The sequence below is a fragment of the Anomaloglossus baeobatrachus genome, unplaced genomic scaffold (assembly GCF_048569485.1).
Source record: "Anomaloglossus baeobatrachus isolate aAnoBae1 unplaced genomic scaffold, aAnoBae1.hap1 Scaffold_207, whole genome shotgun sequence".
Taxonomy (NCBI): Eukaryota; Metazoa; Chordata; class Amphibia; order Anura; family Aromobatidae; genus Anomaloglossus; species Anomaloglossus baeobatrachus.
In genome coordinates this window covers 270013-296423 of record NW_027441977.1, presented here as the reverse complement: position 1 = coordinate 296423, position 26411 = coordinate 270013, and the positions used below count along the sequence as shown (strand labels likewise).

At 49.2% G+C, this 26411-nt stretch overlaps 1 pseudogene; it reads right to left on the bottom strand.

The window, feature by feature from the left end:
* Positions 1–19721: 19721 nt before the first annotated feature.
* On the bottom strand, positions 19722–19928 carry LOC142261066 (U2 spliceosomal RNA; annotated as a pseudogene).
* Positions 19929–26411: the final 6483 nt, after the last annotated feature.

Sequence of the window (26411 nt, the reverse complement as noted above, 5' to 3'; positions counted from 1 at the left end):
ATACGTACAACAATCATTAACAGTACATAACAGACTGGTACAGGAGGAGAGAGGACCCTGCCCGCGAGGGCTTACAGTCTACAGGGAATGGGTGATGGTACAATAGGTGAGGACAGAGCTGGTTGCGCAGTGGTCTACTGGACTGAGGGCTGTTGTAGGTTATAGGCTTGTTGGAAGAGGTGGGTCTTGAGGTTCCTCTTGAAGCTTTCCACGGTAGGGGAGAGTCTGATGTGCTGAGGTAGAGCATTCCAAAGTATGGGGGATGCACGGGAGAAATCTTGTACGCGATTGTGGGAAGAGGAGATAAGGGAGGAGCAGAGAAGGAGATCTTGTGAGGATCTGAGGTTGCGTGCAGGTAGGTACCGGGAGACTAGGTCACAGATGTAGGGAGGAGACAGGTTGTGCATGGCTTTGTATGTCATAGTTAGTGTTTTGAACTGGAGTCGTTGGGTGATGGGAAGCCAGTGAAGGGATTGGCAGAGTGGCGAGGCTGGGGAGTAGCGAGGGGAGAGGTGGATTAAGCGGGCCGCAGAGTTTAGGATAGATTGGAGGGGTGCAAGAGTGTTGGAAGGGAGGCCAGAGAGCAGGAGGTTGCAGTAGTCGAGGCGGGAGATGATGAGGGCATGCACTAATGTTTTTGCTGATTCTTGGTTAAGGAAAGCACGGATCCGGGAGATGTTTTTGAGTTGTAATCGGCATGAGGTGAAGAGGGCTTGGATGTGTGGCTTGAAGGATAGAGCAGAGTCGAGGGTCACTCCAAGGCAACGAGCTTGTGAGACTGGGGAGAGTAAGCAACCATCGAGTTTGATGGAAAGGCTTGTTGGAGGAGATGAGTGAGGAGGAGGAAAGACAATGAATTCTGTTTTGTCCATGTTAAGTTTTAGGAATCGCACAGAGAAGAAGGATGAAATAGCAGACAGACATTGTGGGATTCTGGTTAGTAGAGAGGTAATGTCAGGTCCATTATACTAGCAAACACTCAGTGTACCTAGTGGCATCCTATCTGTAGCTATTGGACTTTGCTATAGTCCCACTAGTGCCAAGACATTTGCAGAGCGCATCTGCCTGCGTTGCACACTCCAACTAATTATAAGTAAGCCATTATACTAGCAAACACTCAGTGTACCTAGTGGCATCCTATACGTGGCTATTGGACCTTGCTATAGTCCCACTAGTGCCAAGACATTTGCAGAGCGCATCTGCCTGCGTTGCACACTCCAACTAATTTTAACTTAGCCATTATACTAGCAAACACTCAGTGTACCTAGTGGCATCCTATACGTGGCTATTGGACTTTGCTATAGTCCCACTAGTGCCAAGACATTTGCAGAGCGCATCTGCCTGCGTTGCACACTCCAACTAATTATAAGTAAGCCATTATACTAGCAAACACTCAGTGTACCTAGTGGCATCCTATACGTGGCTATTGGACTTTGCTATAGTCCCACTAGTGCCAAGACATTTGCAGAGCGCATCTGCCTGCGTTGCACACTCCAACTAATTTTAACTTAGCCATTATACTAGCAAACACTCAGTGTACCTAGTGGCATCCTATACGTGGCTATTGGACTTTGCTATAGTCCCACTAGTGCAAAGACATTTGCAGAGCACGTCTGCCTGCATTGCACACTCCAACTTTTTTAAACTAAGCAATTTTACTAGCAAACACTCAGTGTACCTAGTGGCATCCTATACGTGGCTATTGGACTTTGCTATAGTCCCACTAGTGCCAAGACATTTGCAGAGCGCATCTGCCTGCGTTGCACACTCCAACTAATTATAAGTAAGCCATTATACTAGCAAACACTCAGTGTACCTAGTGGCATCCTATCTGTGGCTATTGGACTTTGCTATAGTCCCACTAGTGCCAAGACATTTGCAGAGCGCATCTGCCTGCGTTGCACACTCCAACTAATTATAAGTAAGCCATTATTATAATTATTATTATTATTTATTATTATAGCGCCATTTATTCCATGGCGCTTTACAAGTGAAAGGGTATACGTACAACAATCATTAACAGTACATAACAGACTGGTACAGGAGGAGAGAGGACCCTGCCCGCGAGGGCTTACAGTCTACAGGGAATGGGTGATGGTACAATAGGTGAGGACAGAGCTGGTTGCGCAGTGGTCTACTGGACTGAGGGCTGTTGTAGGTTATAGGCTTGTTGGAAGAGGTGGGTCTTGAGGTTCCTCTTGAAGCTTTCCACGGTAGGGGAGAGTCTGATGTGCTGAGGTAGAGCATTCCAAAGTATGGGGGATGCACGGGAGAAATCTTGTACGCGATTGTGGGAAGAGGAGATAAGGGAGGAGCAGAGAAGGAGATCTTGTGAGGATCTGAGGTTGCGTGCAGGTAGGTACCGGGAGACTAGGTCACAGATGTAGGGAGGAGACAGGTTGTGCATGGCTTTGTATGTCATGGTTAGTGTTTTGAACTGGAGTCGTTGGGTGATGGGAAGCCAGTGAAGGGATTGGCAGAGTGGCGAGGCTGGGGAGTAGCGAGGGGAGAGGTGGATTAAGCGGGCCGCAGAGTTTAGGATAGATTGGAGGGGTGCAAGAGTGTTGGAAGGGAGGCCAGAGAGCAGGAGGTTGCAGTAGTCGAGGCGGGAGATGATGAGGGCATGCACAAATGTTTTTGCTGATTCTTGGTTAAGGAAAGCACGGATCCGGGAGATGTTTTTGAGTTGTAATCGGCATGAGGTGAAGAGGGCTTGGATGTGTGGCTTGAAGGATAGAGCAGAGTCGAGGGTCACTCCAAGGCAACGAGCTTGTGAGACTGGGGAGAGTAAGCAACCATCGAGTTTGATGGAAAGGCTTGTTGGAGGAGATGAGTGAGGAGGAGGAAAGACAATGAATTCTGTTTTGTCCATGTTAAGTTTTAGGAATCGCACAGAGAAGAAGGATGAAATAGCAGACAGACATTGTGGGATTCTGGTTAGTAGAGAGGTAATGTCAGGTCCATTATACTAGCAAACACTCAGTGTACCTAGTGGCATCCTATCTGTGGCTATTGGACTTTGCTATAGTCCCACTAGTGCCAAGACATTTGCAGAGCGCATCTGCCTGCGTTGCACACTCCAACTAATTATAAGTAAGCCATTATACTAGCAAACACTCAGTGTACCTAGTGGCATCCTATACGTGGCTATTGGACCTTGCTATAGTCCCACTAGTGCCAAGACATTTGCAGAGCGCATCTGCCTGCGTTGCACACTCCAACTAATTATAAGTAAGCCATTATTATTATTATTATTATTATTTATTATTATAGCGCCATTTATTACAGTAAGGGTGAACGGGATGACGGACAAGAAAAATTATGTTCGTGGCAAAAAATGGTGGTGTTGCTATATAAAATTGCATTAAGAATAAAGAAAGGAAAAATTTCTTTATAAAAGTAGTGAAGAAAAAAGTGGAAAAAAGGGGAGTGTAAGCCATTTTACTAATAAATAGTGATGAGCGAGCATGCTTGTTACTACTCGGTACTCGCACGAGTATCACTGTACTCGGTCTACTCGACGGGGACCGAGTAATCTCGCGATACTCGTGCTGTACTCGTGGTCTTCATCCCTGCATGTTGGCGCTCTTTTGAGAGCCAGCCCTCATGCAGGGATTGGCTGGCAGACCACTGCAATGCCACAGCCCTGTTAGTTGTGGAATTGCAGTGATTGGCCGGCCTGCACAGCGTGACCGAGCCTTTATACCGGCGGGCGCGCTGTGCTCTGCTCACAGCTATCCAGACAGTCAGTGCAGGGAGAGGGTCGCTGCTTCAGGGAAAGGTTTGCGGCCCTTTATAGCTATTTCCGTAGCAGGGCTGCAAACAGTGTGACCAAAAGTCCTTCTCAGGACTATTCTAGTTGTATACAGGCAGGCAGGGTATAGCCAGGTCGGAGTACAGTAGCAGAGTCCTTCTCAGGACTATTGTTGCTGTATACAGGCAGGGTATAGCCAGGTTGGAATACAGGCTAGTGACCAAAAGAGTCCTTGTCAGGACTATTGTAGCAGTATACAGGCAGGCAGGCAGGCAGGCAGGGTATATAGCCATTCCTAGTGGTGACCGTATACCAGCCTTCATCATATCTGGGGCTGGTGTACACAGTCTAAAACAGTCCTGATAGTGTCAGACTTCTCAGCAATTGTCGCTCCTAAAACCTGTTAGGTTCTTAGTGCGTCCGTGCTTGCATTTAAAAACCGCACGTGTGTGCCTGTCGGTGGCAGCGTACAGGTGCACTTGTGTGCGTTTTTACCAAACTATTATATAACGCACAAGTGTAGTGTATAATACACGTCAGTCAGCAGTGGCTGATAGTGTCAGAGTTCTCGTCATTAATTTTTGCTCCTAAAACCTGTGTTAGGTTCTTAGTGCGTCCGTGCTTGCATTTAAAAACCGCACGTGTGTGCCTGTCGGTGGCAGCGTACAGGTGCACTTGTGTGCGTTTTTACCAAACTATTATATAACGCACAAGTGTAGTGTATAATACACGTCAGTCAGCAGTGGCTGATAGTGTCAGAGTTCTCGTCATTAATTTTTGCTCCTAAAACCTGTGTTAGGTTCTTAGTGCGTCCGTGCTTGCATTTAAAAACCGCACGTGTGTGCCTGTCGGTGGCAGCGTACAGGTGCACTTGTGTGCGTTTTTACCAAACTATTATATAACGCACAAGTGTAGTGTATAATACACGTCAGTCAGCAGTGGCTGATAGTGTCAGAGTTCTCGTCATTAATTTTTGCTCCTAAAACCTGTTAGGTTCTTAGTGCGTCCGTGCTTGCATTTAAAAACCGCACGTGTGTGCCTGTCGGTGGCAGCGTACAGGTGCACTTGTGTGCGTTTTTACCAAACTATTATATAACGCACAAGTGTAGTGTATAATACACGTCAGTCAGCAGTGGCTGATAGTGTCAGAGTTCTCATCATTAATTTTTGCTCCTAAAACCTGTTAGGTTCTTAGTGCGTCCGTGCTTGCATTTAAAAACCGCACGTGTGTGCCTGTCGGTGGCAGCGTACAGGTGCACAATTTGCACAAACTTTGATATAACGCCCAAGTCTAGTGAATACACGTCAGCACAGCATTGCAAAATGCGCAAGGGCGTTGGCAAGGAACAAGGAAGTGGACGTGATGGTGGTGCAGGCAGAGGCCGAGGTCGTGGGCAAGCTCTAATTTTGCCACAACAAAGGGCCACATCTAGTCGCTCGCACGTCCTGTCCCAAATTCTTGGGGACCGCAGCAGTACACCGCTCTTGAACCAAGACCAGTGTCAACAGGTTGTTAGTTGGATAGCGGATAATGCTTCCAGTCAGATTGGCACCACCACAAACACTCTGTCTTCCACACGGTCAAGTGTCAGTAGCCGTGATACTGCACCGCACATTTCAGAACCTGATCCTCCTTCCTACCACAAGGCTGAGTACACGTCCTCGGACATTAATGATCCCACACTTGGACACTCGGAAGAGCTGTTCACGTTTCCATTCGCACATTCTGGCCTCTCGCCAGCTCATGTTGAAGTGGGTCATGAGGAGATCGTATGTACAGATGGCCAAATATTTGAGCAGCCACGTTCTCACGAAGTTGGCAACGTGTCTCAACAAGGGGTGGACGATGATGAGACACAATTGTCAGGAAGTCAGGAGGAGGAGCAGGGTGCGGAAGAGGAAGACGACGTGGTGGATGATCCAGTAACTGACCCAACCTGGCAGGAGGATATGCAGAGCGAGGACAGCAGTGCACAGGGGGAGGGAGGCGTAGCATCCCAACAGGCAGTAAGAAGCAGGGTGGTGGCTCCAGGCAGAAGTCAGGCAACCGTTCCCCGGAACAACAACACGACACAAGGTGCCTGTACAAATGTTAGGTCTTCCCGAGTCTGGCAGTTTTTTAAGTTGGATCCAGATGATTCTAAAAAGGCCATTTGCAACACCTGCCGTGCCAGCATCAGCAGGGGTACCAAAACTAGCAGCCTGACCACCACCAGCATGATCAGGCACATGTCAGCCAAGCACCCGACTTTGTGGGAAGTACAACAGAGTCGAGGAGCAGTGCTTGCTAATGTCACTGCTACGTCTTCGCTGGTTGTGCATGCGAGCCAATCCCCTGTCCATGCTGCCTGCGAACAAGCCTCCTCCGGTCCTGCACCTGCAGTTGCCTACTCAGAAATAACACCATCATCAAGCACGTCCTTGTCCCAGCGCAGCGTTCAGTTATCCATTCAGCAAACCTTTGAACGCAGGCGCAAATACACTGCCAACACCCCACATGCCACAGTTCTAAATGCTAACATTTCGCGACTGCTTGCGCTGGAAATGTTGCCTTTTAGGCTGGTGGAGACAGAAGCATTCCGCGACCTGATGGCGGCAGCTGTCCCACGTTACTCGGTCCCCAGCCGCCACTATTTCTCCCGGTGTGCCGTCCCCGCGTTGCATAACCACGTGTCACAAAACATCACACGTGCCCTGAACAACGCTGTTTCACCCAAAGTCCACCTAACCACAGACACATGGTGACGATTATCTCGAGAGTGCAAAGTAGCCAAATGAAACTTTTACTGGATTTCCACTTACTTTATCAAATCTCATCTCCACCACAGTTTGCATCTGTTATAGTTTTGGAGAAAATTGTGGTCATTTCATTTTTGCGCGAATGTGTTCAGATTCCTTTTTTATTGCCCTGCCTAAGGGCTATACTATAATACACCCACTTCCTGACAATGGACACTTCAGGTTTACAGGCCCTCATGCACGTCTCTATCCAGGGACAACGTGGAGCCTCCCAATTTTTGGCTGCCCTGCCTAAGGGCTATACTATAATACACCCACTTCCTGACAATGGACACTTAATGTTTTGAGGCCCTCATGCATGTCTCTATCCAGGGACAACGTGGAGCCTCCCAATTATTGGCTGCCCTGCCAAAGGGCTATACTACAAAAGACCCACTTCCTTCCAATGGGCACTTCAGGTTTACAGGCCCTCATGCACGTCTCTATCCAGGGACAACGTGGAGCCTCCCAATTTTTGGCTGCCCTGCCAAAGGGCTATACTACAAAAGACCCACTTCCTTCCAATGGGCACTTCAGGTTTACAGGCCCTCATGCACGTCTCTATCCAGGGACAACGTGGAGCCTCCCAATTTTTGGCTGCCCTGCCTAAGGGCTATACTATAATACACCCACTTCCTGACACTGGACACTTAATGTTTTGAGGCCCTCATGCACGTCTCTATCCAGGGACAACGTGGAGCCTCCCAATTTTTGGCTGCCCTGCCTAAGGGCTATACTACAATAGACCCACTTCCTTACAATGGGCACTTCAGGTTTACAGGCCATCATGCACGTCTGTATGCAGGGGCATTGGTGAACCTCACAATTTTGGACTGCCCTGGCAAAGGAAAATACTACAAAGACTCAGTTCCTCAAAATGGGCACATTAGACTCAGAGGCCTTTATGTACGTCTCTTCTCAGGGACATCGGAGTGCCACACAATGTTTTACGTAAAATCTTTCATGTATTGATCTCAAAAAGTAACATACATTAGCTCTATCTCACTATTGGGTATGTGCCCTTAACATTTCCGCTATGAAAAATCATTTTGGTGTCATTTTGGAAGGTTTTCTGGTGAGTCCGTAAAAATGGCGTAAAACGCGGACAAAATTATTCACAGCTGTGACTTTTGAGTGATAAATGCTTCAAGGGGTCTTCCCCATGCTGTTGCCATGTCATTTGAGCACTCTTCGGAGACTTTTGTGCCATTTTTAGGGTTTCTACATGCTGCCGGTGGTCATTTCACAAAAATACTCGGGTCTCCCATAGGATAACATTGGGCTCGGTGCTCGGGCCGAGTACACGAGTATCTTGGGAGGCTCGGCCCGAGCTTCGAGCACCCGAGTTTTTTAGTACTCGCTCATCACTACTAATAAACCTAAAAAATAAAAATAAATTGAATAAAAATCATGAATGTTGTGTTATAACAGGAAATTCGGTGTAAGAATGAATATCCGGGATGAGAGTTCAGCGAATGAGTTATAGAAATTGTTACAAAAAGGAGTGTGTACGGTTTATGCGTAAATTTTCAGAATGCGTACATGAAAATTATATGTATGTGAGAATGTCCCCCATGCTTTGTAAAAAGTTATTTATGAAAATGTAAATAAGATATATAAAAATGCCTAATTATTTATAATTTATGAGAAAGATATATATGTATGGAAGAATGTTATAAGGTGTCCAAGAACCATAAAGAAAAAGGGTGCATATATAATGTTAGAGGTCTAGAGTTCCACCAGGCTATATCACCCCTAAAGAAATAGAAAGAAGACCTTACTACCTGTGTACCCCAAAAAAAGCTATATTTCTTAGCCAGGATTATGGTGGAGATATGCACAAGTGAAATAAGAATATAAAGTAATACAATAAGATTATAAAACCAATATGTGTGTAATACTATTGTATGTTTTGAGGATTTCGATAGCGTTAGGGCAATGACAACCAGAGACGAGTTTGTGGTACAAGATGTTTATAATATGTAACCACGGTAGATACACAGCGGAAATACACAAAACACATGAAAATGCCTTTCTGAAACGGAGCGAAGGGGATTCCCGGGGCCACGCACCGGACTCCCCCAGGGAGACCACCAGAGCGAACCCCTATACAGGGACTGTCCGGCAATCAACCCCGGAAGGCCTAAATGCGCCGCAGCCGGGACACAAGGGGCAAGTGGTAAAGTCCAGAAGTGTCCGTACGGGATGAAAGTCCAGAATGGTTATGAGCCGGAAGAAACCGGGCAGACGTGCTGACCAAAGACGGCAGACGGAGTCCGGGCACAGCTTGAAGAAACCGGGTATGGTCCAGAGTCGGTCGGTAGACTTTCAGGAGGATCCAAAGGTAATCAAGAAGTAGCAGCAGCAGCAAAGCAGGAGCACACAGCAAGCCGTATACTCAGGCACTGGACTAGGCTTAGAGGCGGCCTTTTAAGCAGCTGGACAGGAAGTAGGGCAACAGAACATAAAACTCCATGTTAACCGAGGGCAAGCTCATGCAAAAAAGAGAACTGGAAAACCCGGAAACCTGACATTACTCCCCCCCCCAGAAACGGCCTCAGGACGGGTCAGGGCCTGGCTTGTCCGGGTACCGTCGATGAAACTGAGCGATCTTCCGGGGAGCTCGAATGTTACCCACCGGTTCCCAGGAATCGTCCTCGGGGGCGTACCCCTGCCAACGTACCAGATACTGAAGCCGACGACGATGGAGCCGGGAGTCAATAATGTCCTCAACCACGAACTGCTCCTCGCCGTCGACCATCACAGGCGGAGGAGGAGGCACGACACGACCATGAAACGTATTGGGAGAGACGGATTTGAGGAGAGAAACATGAAAGACCGGGTGTACCTTGAGATGGTGCGGTAACCGCAGCCGACAGGCCACAGGGCTCACGATCCCGGTGATCTTAAATGGACCGATGAATTTTTGTCCCAGCTTCTGCGAAGGGACACCCAATCTCAGGTTCTTGGTGGACAACCATACAGAGTCCCCTACCTTATACATGGGTGCCGGTTTCCGGTGAGTGTCTGCCGACCTCTTGTAACGCTCCTGGGCCGTAGCCACACTGTCCTTTAGAACCTCCAGATTTTGTCGAAGCTCTGTCAATCTGTCCTCCACCGCAGGCACTGAGACCGCAACCGGTGACCTAGGCAAAATAGTCGGATGGTAACCCAAGTTAGCAAAAAAGGGCGTTACCTTAGTGGAGCTGCTCTGAGTGTTGTTATACGAGAACTCCGCCAACGGAAGCATCTTCAACCAATCGTCCTGCAGATGGCTGACATAACATCGAAGGTATTGTTCCAGGGTTTGATTGGTCCGTTCGGTTTGCCCATTTGTCTGAGGATGGTATGCAGAAGACAAACAGACATCAATCTGGAGTGCCGTACAAAACCCCTTCCAGAACCTAGACGTGAACTGCACGCCCCGGTCAGAGATGATCTCGTCTGGTACCCCATGCAATCGGAATACGTTCTGGATAACCAAATCCACTGTCTCTGCGGCTGAGGGAAGACCGGCACACGGAATAAAGTGAGCAGCTTTAGTCAACCGATCCACCACCACTAAAATGGTATTGTGACCGTCTGAGACGGGCAACTCCACAATAAAATCCATTGAGATAGACCCCCAAGGGCGAGATGGCACGGGTAACGGTTGGAGGAGTCCTGTAGGAGCCACACGAGGGACCTTGCACCGGGCACAAACCACACATGAGTGGACATAGTCCTTTACGTCCTTTAAACAGGTAGGCCACCAGAAGAAACGGTTCAGAAATTCCTGCGTCTTCTGTACCCCCCTATGACCAGCCAACACGGAGTCATGGACCAACTTGAGAACCCGAAGTCTTACGGCCTCCGGGACATAAATGCGTCGCTCTCTCAACCACACACCATTCCGAAGAACAAGAGTTACATCATTCGGGGGGGCAGCAAGAAATACGTCACCATCATAGGCCAGCTTGATGTCCTTCCACAAGTCCTGGTCCTGGATTACTCCAACGAAATTGGCATCCGATAACACGGTCTGAGACGGGGTTCCAGGCACGGAGTCCATGGCGTGGATTCGGGACAAGGCATCGGCTTTCCCATTACGTGAACCTGGACGGTATGTAACGACAAAATTGAACTGGTTAAGGAATAGGCTCCAACGGGCTTGCCGTGGAGACAGGCACCTGGCAGACTTAAGAAACTCCAGATTACGATGATCTGTGAGTACTATCACTTGCTGCGCGGCTCCCTGTAAGTGGTGTCTCCATTCCTTGAAGGCGGAAATAATCGCTAACAATTCTTTGTCCGCAATGTCATAGTTCCTTTCTGCAGGGGACAACCGGCGGGAAAAGAAAGCACACGGATGTAAGAGACTCTTGTCCCCAGTCCTTTGAGAAAGGATGGCCCCTAATGCGTAGTCGGAAGCGTCGACTTCCACGATAAAGGGAAGTGCGGGATTCGGATGTACCAATATAGGCGCTGAGGTAAAACAGACCTTGAGACGATGGAAGGCTTCCTGGGCCTGGGCGGACCACACAAACTTCTGTCCTTTCTTGGTTAACAGAGTGATGGGACGAACGATTTCTGAAAAATTACGGATAAAACGTCGGTAAAAGTTGGCAAAACCGACAAAGCGTTGTACCTCTTTGATGTTTCCCGGTTCCGGCCAGTCTAGAATCGCTTGTATTTTGCCAGACTCCATGTTCAGTCCCTGAGGAGAGATGACATAACCTAAGAATTGTATCTGTGAGCAATGGAATTCGCATTTCTCCAGTTTGATGTACAGGTGGTTTTCCCTCAGCCGGGTAAGTACGGTCTTGACGTGCTCCTGGTGTTCCTGTAGGGAATCAGAAAAGATTAGGATATCGTCCAGATAAATCACCATGAATTGGTCCATGATATCCCTAAAAATATCGTTAACTAGATGTTGGAAAGCCGCGGGAGCGTTACAAAGTCCAAAAGGCATCACTAGGTACTCAAAATGTCCATACCGACATCGGAACGCGGTCTTCCACTCGTCTCCGGGACGTATGCGGAGTAGATTGTATGCCCCACGGAGGTCCAATTTGGTGAATATTTTTGCCTGTTGGACCCTCTCCAATAGCTCAGGAATCAATGGTAACGGATACCGGTTCCGGATGGTTATTTTATTCAGTTCCCGGTAGTCAATACAGGGTCTTAGAGTCCCCTCTTTCTTTTTCACAAAAAAGATGGGTGCCCCTGCTGGTGAGGTAGACGGACGAATAAATCCCTTCGCCAGACTTTCATCAATGTAGTTTTTTAGTGCTTCTAGCTCAGGTGCCGCCAACGGGTAGACATGACCAAACGGGATCTCCGCCCCTGGGAGTAAGTCTATGGGGCAATCATACGGTCTATGCGGGGGAAGCCGATCGGCTTTTCTTTTGTCGCATATGTCCGCAAAGTCGTTATACACCGGGGGTAGAACAGGTACCTGTACAGTGCCCTCCGCATTCGGCGTTACTGGAACCGGAACAGTTGGACTAATGGTCGGAATACTCTGCGGTGGGAAGGATATTTCCTTAGTTTCCCAATCGATGACCGGATTTGTAGACCGTAGCCACGGAATACCTAAAATAATCGGAAAATGAGGAGAAGAAATTAGCATGAAAACAAGGGTCTCCTGCTGACCTGGCTTCATGACGCACTCTAGCGGTACGGTTTCCCGATCAACTGGTCCAGAGATTAACGGAGATCCGTCTACCGTCTCCATGGTAACCGGTGAGGCTCTTTGCTGAGTCCGGATACCGTGTTTCCTGGCAAAAGAGGAGTCCATGAAATTTCCCCCTGCCCCAGAATCTATCATTGCAGAGGTAGGTATTAGCTGTCCCTCCCACCGGATCTGAATGGGGAGCGAGCAATGGGTATATTTCCCTTCCGAGTCCTTCGGTGAGGTTGACATTACAGTCAAGGGAAATACCGCATCCAAGTGTCCACTTGCCTCAGAGATATCGGACTCTGCGTCCGTGTTGTCACACTCTGCCATGGCTGCCAATACCTTATTTGGGCGATTCGGACGTTTCGGGCAGTCGATCAAGAAATGGTCTGATTGACCGCAATAGAAACACAGACGCTCACGGAGCCGGTGTTCGCGACGTTCATTGGTCTCTCGCTTTTGCAGAGAGTCCACTTGCATAGGAACGTCCTCGGCCTCCCGTGGCGTCCTGAGAGCGGGTTCTCTGGAAGGAAATGCAAAGTTGTTTACACGGTTTACAGCTGCCCATTTTTCCTGTCTACGTTCCGTCAAGCGGGTATCAATACGCACACAGTGCTGGAGAAACAGTTCAAAATCCCCTGGAGATTCAGAACGAGCTAACTCGTCCTTGATGGTACCGGACAACCCCTTTCTGAAAACAGACAATAATGCATTGTTTCCCCAGTCGGTGTCTACCACTAACCTCTTGAACTCAGTGGCATATTCAACTACAGAACGCTTTCCCTGACGTAAGGAAAGGAGAGCCGATTCAGCGGTAGCACGGCGATTCGGATCATCAAACATCTGCGCCATTGCGGTCAGAAAATCATCTAGGTGATTTAAACGGATGTCCCGGTTCTCTATCATAGGATTAGCCCAAGCCAGTGCTTGTGAGGTTAATAACATAATTATACATAACACTTTGGACCGGTCAGAACGGTAATAATCAGCATGTACATCAAAAAACAGTATACATTGGTTCACAAATCCACGAAACTGACTACGGTCACCATTGAAACGGAATGGGGGTAACCTAGGCATACCGGCAGCTGATACGGACGTAGTGGGGCCGGCTTCCTGAGCCTCCACTCTGACTTGCAAGTCCTGTATAGCCGGACCCAGTACCTGGTGATCATGGCCCAGCTGTGCCTCCATATCTCTAAGTTTAGTCTGCACCACCTCCATCTCCTGCTGCAAGGAGTTAATCATAGAAAAGAGCTGATCTACTCCTCGTGTCTCAGTCATTGCCCCAGTGAAATCCTCTTGTGGCCTGAGTATAATGTAATACTATTGTATGTTTTGAGGATTTCGATAGCGTTAGGGCAATGACAGCCAGAGACGAGTTTGTGGTACAAGATGTTTATGATATGTAACCATGGTAGATACACAACGGAAATACACAGTATAACAAACACATGAAAATACCTTTCTGAAACGGAGCGAAGGGGATTCCCGGGGCCACGCACCAGACTCCCCCAGGGAGACCACCAGAGCGAACCCCTATACAGGGACTGTCCGGCAATCAACCCCGGAAGGCCTAAATGCGCCGCAGCCGGGACACAAGGGGCAAGCGGTAAAGTCCAGAAGTGTCCGTACGGGATGAAAGTCCAGAATGGTTATGAACCGGAAGAAACCGGGCAGACGTGCTGACCAAAGACGGCAGACGGAGTCCGGGCACAGTTTGAAGAAACCGGGTGTGGTCCAGAGTCGGTCGGTAGATTTTCAGGAGGATCCAAAGGTAATCAAGTAGCAGCAGCAGCAAAGCAGGAGCACACAGCAAGCAGTATACTCAGGCACTGGACTAGGCTTAGAGGCGGCCTTTTAAGCAGCTGGACAGGAAGTAGGGCAACAGAACATAAAACTCCATGTTAACCGAGGGCAAGCTCTTTCAAAAGAGGACTGGAAAACCCGGAAACCTGACAATGTGTGCATTCATGCACCACCCGGTACGCTACCCTTGCCAAATTGCTCACTCTAGATCCCCACACGATCCATGAAGCCGTTCTCCCGGTCACACCGCCTGCTGCCGGTTCCCACTCATCCCTGGGGGAGTTAGGCGAGTGGTATCGAGAGCTACATGTCGGCACTGATGATACCCCCATACACCACAAGGAAGGGGTATACCGGGTGGTACAGGAGTATGAGCGGGTTTTTAGCAAGCACCCTCTAGATTTTGGGCAGATTAAAGGGGTTCAACACCACATCCCTACCGGTACACACTCCCCTATTAAAGAGAGATACAGGCCTATTCCCCCTGCCCACTACCAATGCGCCAAAGACATGTTGAGGAACATGAAGGAGGCAGGGGTTATTAGGGACAGCTGTAGTCCCTGGGCCGCTCCGTTGGTGCTGGTTAAGAAGAAGGATGGCACCATGCGGATGTGTGTGGATTACCGGAAGATTAACCAGATAACGCATAAGGATGCTTACCCTCTGCCCCGCATCAAAGAGTCCCTGGCCTCGCTGAGAACCGCTAACTACTTCTCCACCCTTGACCTCACCAGCGGGTACTGGCAGGTGGCCGTGGCACCGGAAGACCGAGAGAAGACTGCCTATGGGACCGTTTTGCTGTACTTGGATGATGTGATTGTGTACTCACAGACGTATGAAGCCCACCTGGAGCACCTAGCCGAGGTGTTCGCGTCCCTTGCCAAGTATGGGATGAAGTTGAAGCCCTCAAAGTGTCATCTGCTTAAACCCAGAGTGCAGTACCTAGGACATGTGGTTGGTGCGGAAGGTGTCGCCCCCAACCCCGAGAAGATCACCGCCATCCAAGACTGGCCGAGACCGACCACAGTGAGGGAAGTGAGGCAGTTTCTGGGCCTGGTGGGATATTACCGTCGCTTCATTAAGGGGTACACAAAGATGGCTGCCCCCATGCAAGACCTCCTCGTAGGACAGACCAAGGGTGGTAGATCCCTAGTAGCCCCATTGGTGTGGGAAGAAAAGCATGAGGAATCCTTCCGCCAGCTGAGAACAGCCCTGACCGGAGAGGAAATCCTAGCGTACCCTGACTACAGCCGCCCATTCATCCTCTACACCGACGCCAGCAATGTGGGCTTGGGGGCTGTTCTATCCCAGGTCCAAGACAGAAGGGAAAAGGTAATAGCTTATGCTAGCCGAAAACTCCGACCGACTGAGAGGAACCCTGAGAACTACATCTCCTTCAAGCTTGAGCTCTTGGCACTGGTGTGGGCTATCACCGAGCGGTTCCGCCATTACCTGGCAGCAGCCAAGTTCACCGCGTACACAGACAATAACCTGCTGACCCATCTAGATACGGCCAAGCTGGGCGCGTTGGAGCAGCGGTGGGTGACCAGGTTAGCCAACTACGATTTCACCATCAAGTACCGGGCCGGCCGTACCAACGTCAATGCCAATGCACTCTCCCGGATGCCCCACCTGTCGGAAGAGGGGCCAGAGGATGATGACCTCGAAGAGATCGAGTTGCCTGCATTTCACCGGCCATTCACTGAGAAGGTGCACGTCTACCAACAACGGGTGAACCTGGATCCGCTGCCCCGACAGGACTGGCAGGAAGCTCAGGACCAGGCACCTGCTGTCCGCCTGGTCAAGACTCTAGTGGAACAGGGTTCTGCTGGGATAGACCCTGCTGCCCCTGCCGAAGCCCAACGTCTGTGGCAAGAATGGACCCGGCTATACCAACACCAGGGGAAGTTGTATCGCGAGCTGATTAATCCAAAGACTCACGAGAAGATCCGCCAGCTGGTGATTCCCCAGGCTAACGTGCCCACCGTCCTGCAAGCATACCATGATGGTGCAGTGCACTTCGGGTGGAAGAAGCTAGAGATGTTGTTAAGAGAGCGGTTCTATTGGAGTGGAATGCGGGAATCTGTGGAGGCCTGGTGCCGAGAATGTGGCCCTTGCGCATTGAGAAGGAAGGACGAGGCCAGCCAGAAGGCACCCCTACACCCGATCATTACACACCAACCGCTGGAGCTGGTTGCCCTTGACCATGTAAAGCTCACCCCCAGCCGAAGTGGGTACACCTACGCTCTGACCATCGTAGACCACTACTCGAGGTTCCTGGTGGTTGTCCCAGTTAAGGACTTAACCGGCCGCACCGCTGCTAAGGCTTTCCAGGCTTATTTCTGTTGACCGCATTGGTACCCGGAGAGGGTGCTTACCGACCAGGGTCCGGCCTTTGAAGCAGAGGTATTCCAGGAATTCTGCCAGTTGTACGGCTGCAAGAAAATCCGGACCACGCCTTACCACGCCCAAACCAATGGCATTTGTGAAAAGATGAACCACTTGGTCCTGGGCCTCCTCAAGACGTTACCACTGGAAGAGCGGAACCTGTGGCTGGAGAATCTACCTGACCTGGTCGATATGTACAACAACATCCCTTCCAGCTCTACGAAATGCACTCCAGCATACCTGATGAGAGCTCGTCCCGGCCGGCTACCAGTGGATCTGGAAATGGGCTTGGAAGCTTCAGAAGCACTCCTGTCGACAGCTGAATGGGACACTCGGCGGAGGACACAGTACCGACAGGTCCAGGAGTATGTTGAAAAGAACTTGTGCCGGAGTCGGGGACAACAGGAGCAGTGCTTCAACAAGAAGGCGCCTGCCGGTTCCTTCCAACCTGGGGATGTAGTGCTGAAGCGGAAAAGAAGGGCCCACAAGCTGGATGATCAATGGGAAAAAACCCCGTATGTAGTCCAGCCCACAGGATGGGAGAATGGGAAGGCCTACCAGATCAGCCGTGACCAGGGGGGGACTTTGGCCACGGTTTCCCGAGACCACCTGAAGAAGTGCCCACCAGCATTGAGAGTAGCGGATGAGGCTCCAGTTCCCAGTCCAGTGGAGAAGGAAAAAGAGGTAATCCACACCATGATGGGTGATTTTCCAGCAGACTGGCCTACACAGAACGGTGCGGTGATCCTTCCAGTGATACTGTTCCCACAACCCGTGGATGAAGAAATGATGGAAACGGTTAACCGCGAGCCAGTGCCCAGGGATGTACCTGTACCCAGCTCCCCTACGCCTCCGCCTGCCCCACATGATAGCAGGGAGGAGGAACTGACTGTTCCCTCTGCCCCACTGCCTGTCACCACTGACACCGGATCCCGAAGGTCCACTCGCCCCAACCTAGGTAGACCCCCACTTAGGTACAGGGAAACTACTCTTTAAAAGGGGGGGGCTTTATGTGTTGAGTGTACCAGTTTGAAAGTTTTAAATGATAAGTAAAGATGATCAACCAAAGAAGTTTACCTGATTGAACCGTGATTAAACCGGCCGTTGCCGGCAACTGTTGTCCCCGTAGGGACTGTGCAACCATTGCGTAAGGAACTGCTTACGGACAAGCCCGAGAACTTGCAGGGCAACCACAAACTTAGTGCAATGTAAATAAAAATGTTTGTTGGCTTGACACCGTTACCGCCTCCGGAGAGGCTGATTTGGGAGGATGGGCCTGGAGGAAAGGGATGGCCTAGGCCCGCCACTACCGTAACCGGTGGCGATCCTCCGGGGGTTCAGGGGTCCCCTTGGACGTGGGCCCCCTGAAAGAGACAGAACCCGCTCGGGCAACTTGGTGCTGGACTGGGGTCAAGGGGTGCTGCCCGCTTCTTAGGGGCAGCATCAGGGCCAGGTTGTTTGGGTGGGAGAAGAGCGGAAGCTGTACCGTTGTAAAATGTTTATGATGCTTTTACATGTTTTACCGTTTTATTCTTTTTCAGTTGTGAAAATAAAACCGGTGATGGACGGGCAGCCCGCGGACGGTCTGCATTTTACTATAGGGGAATGTGGCGCCCTGGACAAGCCAGGTCGTCACAGGTACTACACCAACACGCTCTACACTCCGGCTAGGCACACCGAAGCTAAACACAAATCCTAGTTGCCTTCCTCCAGGGGCTGATGTCCACACCAGGGGGTGGGCCAGGCGGTTGATCCCACCCACCGAGGAGTTCACAGTCCTGGAGGCGGGAAAAGGAGTCAGATTAGAGATCAGTTTTGGAGTTAGAGAAGTGAAGAGGAGAGGAGATTGACCGTGTCCGTGTGTGTGGCCCGGGCACTCAGCAAGGTTGGCAGACGGTGGTGACCTTCTGCAGGAGAGGCTGATTGGAGTGAACCGTACGGACCGGGGATGGGCGGTGGCCCGCCGGTACCAGATCGGGGAGTGAAGAGAAGCCAGCACCATCCGGCAGGGCCTACGGACCCCGACCAGGCTAGGAGTCGCCGTAAAACCGGTCAAATCCGTTAGCGACAGGAACCTCCAGGGTTTCCCAGCAGTCAAGACCCGATTGAAGGCAACAGCTCACACCGTAGAGGGAAGCACAGTCACCGCCAAGGCTACAGTTCCCAGGGCCAGAGCCTGCGGGCAAAAGGGGCTCCCTCAGCATCCATCCAAGCTGGGGAGCGGGTTACCGGTGGGAAGCCCGCTAGATTTTGGGGGAATAAAAGGGGTCCACCACCACATCCCCACAGGTGCACACCCACCCATCAAAGAGAGCTATAAGCCAATACCACCTTCACATTGCCAGTGTACCAAGGACATGTTGAGCAACATGAAGGCGGCTGGGGTTATCCGTGACAGTTGTAGCCTTTGGGCAGCTCTGTTGATCCTGTTAAAAAAGAAGGACGGCACCATTCCCCGTATTGAGGAATCGCTAGCTGCATTGAGAACTGCAAATTATTTTTCTACCCTTGATCTCACTAGTCACTATTGGCAAGTGTCCGTTGCTGAGGCAGACCGGGAGAAGACCGCCTTCGCCACCCCTATGGGTCTCTGCGAGTTCAAAAGCATGCCCTTCGAGCTGTGCAATGCGCCAGGAACCTTCCAGAGGCTGATGGAATGCTGCTTGGGACAAGATTTTAGGGTGTATAAAAAGGGAGATTAGATCCCGTGATCCCAACGTATTGTTACACCTCTATAAATCACTTGTAAGGCTACATCTGGAATATGGGAACCAGTTTTGGGCTCCACATTTTAATAAGGACATTCAGAAGTTAGAGTCAGTTCAAAGGTGGGCAACTAGACTACTACAAGGAATGGAAGGCCTCCCATATGATGACAAGTTGAAAAAGTTATTAAGTGATTATTGGCTGCAATGGGGCTTTCTGGCTGGTGCCAGCCTCTCTTCTTAGCACACAGGAACCACAATCCCTACACCATGCTTCAATGGATTCTCTCATCCCAGCCCAGTAAAGCTACATATTTTACACAGTCATAAGCAGCCAAAAGGGATCTATTCTATTCAATTGCAAATGATCTAGATAAGACTGAGAATAAGATACTGCACGGGACATAGCAGAGTTGGTCAAGTTGAGTGGAGATGAGTTTGCTATTTGGCACAGCTTTTTGCATCAATAAAGCAAGTAAAAGGTGTGAAAGATAAAAAAAAGGGTGAAAGTGTGAAAAGTGAATTGGCCAAATTGAGGTGCATATAAAGTTTTTGCTTTCTTTCAATTCACTAATGGGGCTCATTTGAATCAGGTGAATTGAGTTCTGCTTTTGGAAACTGGGTTAAGAAGGGGTGCACCGGTCCTGGAGGTACTGCAATACCAGGTCAATGCGTGGAGTGGACAGAGCAAGATTTTTTCCATCTCCTTGTTCTAAAAATCCATTTAATATATGGTCCCCAGAGAGGGGACGTATCAGATATTAAACTGATAAGAACAGATTTAATTTTTTTTTTTTTCTGTTTATCAGTAGGACTTCAAAATAACAAAGGTGATCGCCTCCCGTTGCCTGGGAACCGTCCAGGCACAAGAGGGCTATGTGTCACCAGAAGGCGCACACACTTCCTCAAGGCCGGCAGACGTGCAATCCCAGGCACCTTCCAGTACCGACCAAGGTAGCGTCCTCCGAAACTACACTTGATCTTAGCCAAAAGGCCGAGAAGCTATAACCCGAATTGGTTACGGCCTTGAGTGGCACCCTGGCCTATACCGGACACATCTTAGGGAGAGGGAGACAAACCCACGCCTACAGAAGACATTTTGTCACCCAAGCCAACCCTTGAAAAGGCTGTTTTGCAGAGCAAAAACAAGAAGAATGGTGCTTTTTGCAGCCGCCGCCCACTGCAATGAATCTGAATAACTCCTCCTTTTGGACACAAGCACCTCCCCTCCCCCTTGCAGTCTTTCCAATTCATGATACAAAAAGACGGACGGACAGGACAGGACAGGACAGGCTGCCTGACTTTCCGTCACTGCCACCCTTTGCCATCCTTGCCCGTAGAAAGCCCTTTCATCATCCCCAAACCCTAATCTTTTCCCTTCCCTTCCCAGATGCGTCTCACTCCCTTTCATTAGGAAGTGAGCGCAGCCTTTTCTCCGTTCTGCACATGCGCGACGTTAAACACAAATGCGCAGGCGTGCGTTCCATTACCCTCACTGCATTCCACTCCCATACAGGAAGTGGGCGCAGCTATTACTACGGTCGCACATAAAAGAACCCACGGCCACCACTGCACATAGCTGACTCCACCACAGGACACCCACTTCTACACCAACACAGGTAAGACAGGATCGGCACCTCTATGCTCCTGTTACAATCAGGCTCAGTCACCATGTGATAACGCTCTCAACTCTTTAGTTGCAGGCTCCCCTTGCTTCACCTCCACTGGCTGTGCTGCCATTTCCTCTCCCACCTGGAAGGTATACTTTATTCCACTATTTTCCTGTTTCTCTCTTCCCCCTTTTCCCATAACCTACTTTTATCTGCATTTGTGGGGTATCTATATGCTATTTACATCATAGTTTTATTCATTAATATGGAAGGGAAGAGTGCCCATGAGAGTGTTGAACTGCGGAGAGCAAGAGATTAAGCTGCTCCGATTTGCCACCATTGATAAGCTGTTCTCAGTAGATACACATGCTATCCAAACAGCAGCATCCACCATTGCTTCAGCCCACCCATTCAGTGACAGCTCACCAAGTCAGCCAGAGGAGTGGTGTAAGGAATTACACGTAGGCACTGACTCCACACCTTCACATCACAAGAAGGGGGTCTACAGGCTAGTGCAAGAATACGAGCAAGTCTTCAGCAAACATCCGCTAGACTTTTGAAGAATAAAAGGGGTCAAACACTACATCCCCACAAGTGCACACCCACCCATCAAAGAGAGATATAAGCCAAAACTACCTGCACATTACCAGTGTACCAAGGACATGTTGAGCAACATGAAGGAGGCTGGGGTTATCCGTGACAGTTGTAGCCTCTGGGCAGCTCCGTTGGTCCTGTTAAAGAAGAAGGACAGCACCACTCCCCTGTATTGAGGAATAGCTAGCTGCATTGAGAACTGCAAATTATTTTTCTACCCTTGATCTCACTAGTCGCTATTGGCAAGTGTCCGTTGCTGAGGCAGACCGGGAGAAGACCGCCTTTGCCACCCCGATGGGTCTCTGCGAGTTCAAAAGCATGCCCTTCGAGCTGTGCAATTTGCCAGGAACCTTCCAGAGGCTGATGGAATGCTGCTTGGGACACCGAAACTTTGAAACGGTACTGCTATACCTTTATGATGTTATTGTTTATTCTAAAGCAAACAAGATTTTAGGGTGTATAAAAAGGGAGATTAGATCCGGTGATCCCAACGTATTGTTACCCCTCTATAAATCACTTGTAAGGCCACATCTGGAATATGGGGTAAAGTCCTGAGCAGGTTGATAACCATTGGTTTGAGCATGGTAGGGTGTAGTGCGCATCTTCCTGCATCGGTAAAAGCTGCAGAAGTCCTTGAAGATTTCCGCTTCAAAGGCTGTGCCTTGATCTGTGAGGACTCTCTCTGAGTAGCCATGAGGTCTGCATAAGTGTGCTTGGAAGACCTTCGCTGCAGTATGGGCCATTAGATCTTTGACTTGTACCACAACCATAAATCTCGAGTAGTTGTCTACCATCGTAAGTGCATACGTGAGCTCGCCTCGATATTCTGCAACAAAACTCCCTTTTTCGATTTCAGTTTCAGCAAACACTCCTCTTCCTGTAGAAAATATTTATCATTACCTAAGACAGTCATTCTAATGCATGACAATATTAAGGCAATTTAGTTAAAACTTGTTTTAACTCACCTTTAAGGGGATTGATGTATTTCATGGTCAATCCAGGTTTGTCAGTGATGGCACTGACATAATGTATGGCGTCTTTTTCGGGCGTTATCCTTTGCCTTTTCATTGTGAAAATCCAGTTGCCTATATCAAAGCAAATTCTACTACTTGTAAAGTATGCAGAAAATGAAATGTAGAACATATAACATCAACTGCTTAGGAACGCATCATAGGTTAGTACTTAAAAGGATATTGTCATGTTCTAGTCATAATGCAAGCTGGACATTTTTCATGTTACCCTGTAATCGCCGGCCTGTTCTAATGCTCACAAGCCAAGATATAGGCTCAGCTGCTAAGGCTTCCCTCTGCCTTCTGAATGAAACTTGAATATGTCTGGGTCACTGTGTATATAGCAGGTGCTCAGAAAAAATAAGAGTCAATTCAATAGAAATAGCTCTGGCACACTATAGTGATCAATAACGTAAGAAAAGAACTCTTGGAATGCTGAAAATTCTTTATTTGTGCAAAAGGATAATTCATCCAACGTTTCGACCTTGTTTTTAGGTCTTTATCAAGGATAAAGTTATCTAAGATCATAAAGGGTTACAAAACCATATAAACACGTAATTAGTACATAGTACAACATAACAGTACAATATATTGCTACTTGAGAGTACAATGGGTCAAATGACCATGATGCACATACAAAAAATTTTTCCAAAGCCATAGTGAAAACATTTGTACTGAGGAAAGAAAATTTCCACATGACCTATCTGGAGAAACATTCTGGATCAAACAACCAAAAATAGTCAAGCAGGTAAATACACACCTATATGGATAACAGGATGATATGTGTTCAATTGTATAGCGTCATTGCCATTAAGGTACAAATGGAAAACTTGCAATCCTATATAGTGAAGGAAATGAACACATATCATATCAAAGAACACAGGAACATGGGTGTGAGAAAAACCTCAATGTTTATACTTTGTTCTTTATAATGGTGTGAACATGTATATGTCTCAGTACCTTATGCACTTGAGAATTCTAGTGAGTAGATCATGAAAGCCTATTTCAGAACTGGAATCGGTAAATAATTGTAGGTGGAATCTAAATGAAAAGATGGTACAAGTGTTATCATGACTAGAGATGAGCGAACCGGTCGCGGTTCGGCTCGAGGTTGGTTCGCCGAACGGACCTCCCGTTCGAGTTCGGTTCGTCGAACGTTCGACGAACCGAACTCGAGCCAATAGGAAACAATGGCAGGCAATCACAAACACAGAAAAACACCTAGAAAACACCCTCAAAGGTGTCCTAAAGGTGACAAACAACTCAAACACATTGGAAAGTGACAAGGACATATACTCATGCGAAAACAAAACAGCTGGACAAGGAAAAAGAGGAGGACACACAGATATATGAGTATATGCAAGGAAACATCGATTCCATTAATGTGCAACTTGAGCCCTGCTCATTCTTGGCTTCCAATCTTGATAAATTGCCTGAGCTCGCCACGTACGTCTTGGGGATCTTGTCGTGTCCTGCAGCCAGCGTTCTCTCGGAACCTGTCTTCAGTGCTGCTGTGGGTCTGCTGGCAGATAAGCACACGTGTCTGTCCACTGACAATGTGGACATGGCTCTCAGAGGACTTTTCTTCCCCTGGGTCAGCCAGGGGACGGGAAAGGCACGCGTATTTTTGAGAGTGCTTCATGCAAAGCATCTTTTTCTTTTTCAAAAGGGAGCTCAACCGATGCCAGTCAAGTGGGGTGTGTGTGGCCCAGTGAGTGGAAACGAGGGAGACTGTGGTTGGAGTCCCCTCGCTGTGTCTCTAAAAGAACCAAGATGAACAAGTCATGGCTCTCAGAGGACTTTTCTTCCCCTGGGTCAGCCAGGGGACGGGAAAGGCACGCGTATTTTTGAGAGTGCTTCATGCAAAGCATCTTTTTCTTTTTCAAAAGGGAGCTCAACCGATGCCAGTCAAGTGGGGTGTGTGTGGCCCAGTGAGTGGAAACGAGGGAGACTGTGGTTGGAGTCCCCTCGCTGTGTCTCTAAAAGAACCAAGATGAACAAGTCATGGCTCTCAGAGGACTTTTCTTCCCCTGGGTCAGCCAGGGGACGGGAAAGGCACGCGTATTTTTGAGAGTGCTTCATGCAAAGCATCTTTTTCTTTTTCAAAAGGGAGCTCAACCGATGCCAGTCAAGTGGGGTGTGTGTGGCCCAGTGAGTGGAAACGAGGGAGACTGTGGTTGGAGTCCCCTCGCTGTGTCTCTAAAAGAACCAAGATGAACAAGTCATGGCTCTCAGAGGACTTTTCTTCCCCTGGGTCAGCCAGGGGACGGGAAAGGCACGCGTATTTTTGAGAGTGCTTCATGCAAAGCATCTTTTTCTTTTTCAAAAGGGAGCTCAACCGATGCCAGTCAAGTGGGGTGTGTGTGGCCCAGTGAGTGGCAACGAGGGAGACTGTGGTTGGAGTCCCCTCGCTGTGTCTCTAAAAGAACCAAGATGAACAAGTCATGGCTCTCAGAGGACTTTTCTTCCCCTGGGTCAGCCAGGGGACGGGAAAGGCACGCGTATTTTTGAGAGTGCTTCATGCAAAGCATCTTTTTCTTTTTCAAAAGGGAGCTCAACCGATGCCAGTCAAGTGGGGTGTGTGTGGCCCAGTGAGTGGAAACGAGGGAGACTGTGGTTGGAGTCCCCTCGCTGTGTCTCTAAAAGAACCAAGATGAACAAGTCATGGCTCTCAGAGGACTTTTCTTCCCCTGGGTCAGCCAGGGGACGGGAAAGGCACGCGTATTTTTGAGAGTGCTTCATGCAAAGCATCTTTTTCTTTTTCAAAAGGGAGCTCAACCGATGCCAGTCAAGTGGGGTGTGTGTGGCCCAGTGAGTGGCAACGAGGGAGACTGTGGTTGAAGTCCCCTCGCTGTGTCTCTAAAAGAACCAAGATGAACAAGTCATGGCTCTCAGAGGACTTTTCTTCCCCTGGGTCAGCCAGGGGACGGGAAAGGCACGCGTATTTTTGAGAGTGCTTCATGCAAAGCATCTTTTTCTTTTTCAAAAGGGAGCTCAACCGATGCCAGTCAAGTGGGGTGTGTGTGGCCCAGTGAGTGGCAACGAGGGAGACTGTGGTTGGAGTCCCCTCGCTGTGTCTCTAAAAGAACCAAGATGAACAAGTCATGGCTCTCAGAGGACTTTTCTTCCCCTGGGTCAGCCAGGGGACGGGAAAGGCACGCGTATTTTTGAGAGTGCTTCATGCAAAGCATCTTTTTCTTTTTCAAAAGGGAGCTCAACCGATGCCAGTCAAGTGGGGTGTGTGTGGCCCAGTGAGTGGCAACGAGGGAGACTGTGGTTGGAGTCCCCTCGCTGTGTCTCTAAAAGAACCAAGATGAACAAGTCATGGCTCTCAGAGGACTTTTCTTCCCCTGGGTCAGCCAGGGGACGGGAAAGGCACGCGTATTTTTGAGAGTGCTTCATGCAAAGCATCTTTTTCTTTTTCAAAAGGGAGCTCAACCGATGCCAGTCAAGTGGGGTGTGTGTGGCCCAGTGAGTGGCAACGAGGGAGACTGTGGTTGGAGTCCCCTCGCTGTGTCTCTAAAAGAACCAAGATGAACAAGTCATGGCTCTCAGAGGACTTTTCTTCCCCTGGGTCAGCCAGGGGACGGGAAAGGCACGCGTATTTTTGAGAGTGCTTCATGCAAAGCATCTTTTTCTTTTTCAAAAGGGAGCTCAACCGATGCCAGTCAAGTGGGGGGTGTGTGGCCCAGTGAGTGGCAACGAGGGAGACTGTGGTTGGAGTCCCCTCGCTGTGTCTCTAAAAGAACCAAGATGAACAAGTCATGGCTCTCAGAGGACTTTTCTTCCCCTGGGTCAGCCAGGGGACGGGAAAGGCACGCGTATTTTTGAGAGTGCTTCATGCAAAGCATCTTTTTCTTTTTCAAAAGGGAGCTCAACCGATGCCAGTCAAGTGGGGGGTGTGTGGCCCAGTGAGTGGCAACGAGGGAGACTGTGGTTGGAGTCCCCTCGCTGTGTCTCTAAAAGAACCAAGATGAACAAGTCATGGCTCTCAGAGGACTTTTCTTCCCCTGGGTCAGCCAGGGGACGGGAAAGGCACGCGTATTTTTGAGAGTGCTTCATGCAAAGCATCTTTTTCTTTTTCAAAAGGGAGCTCAACCGATG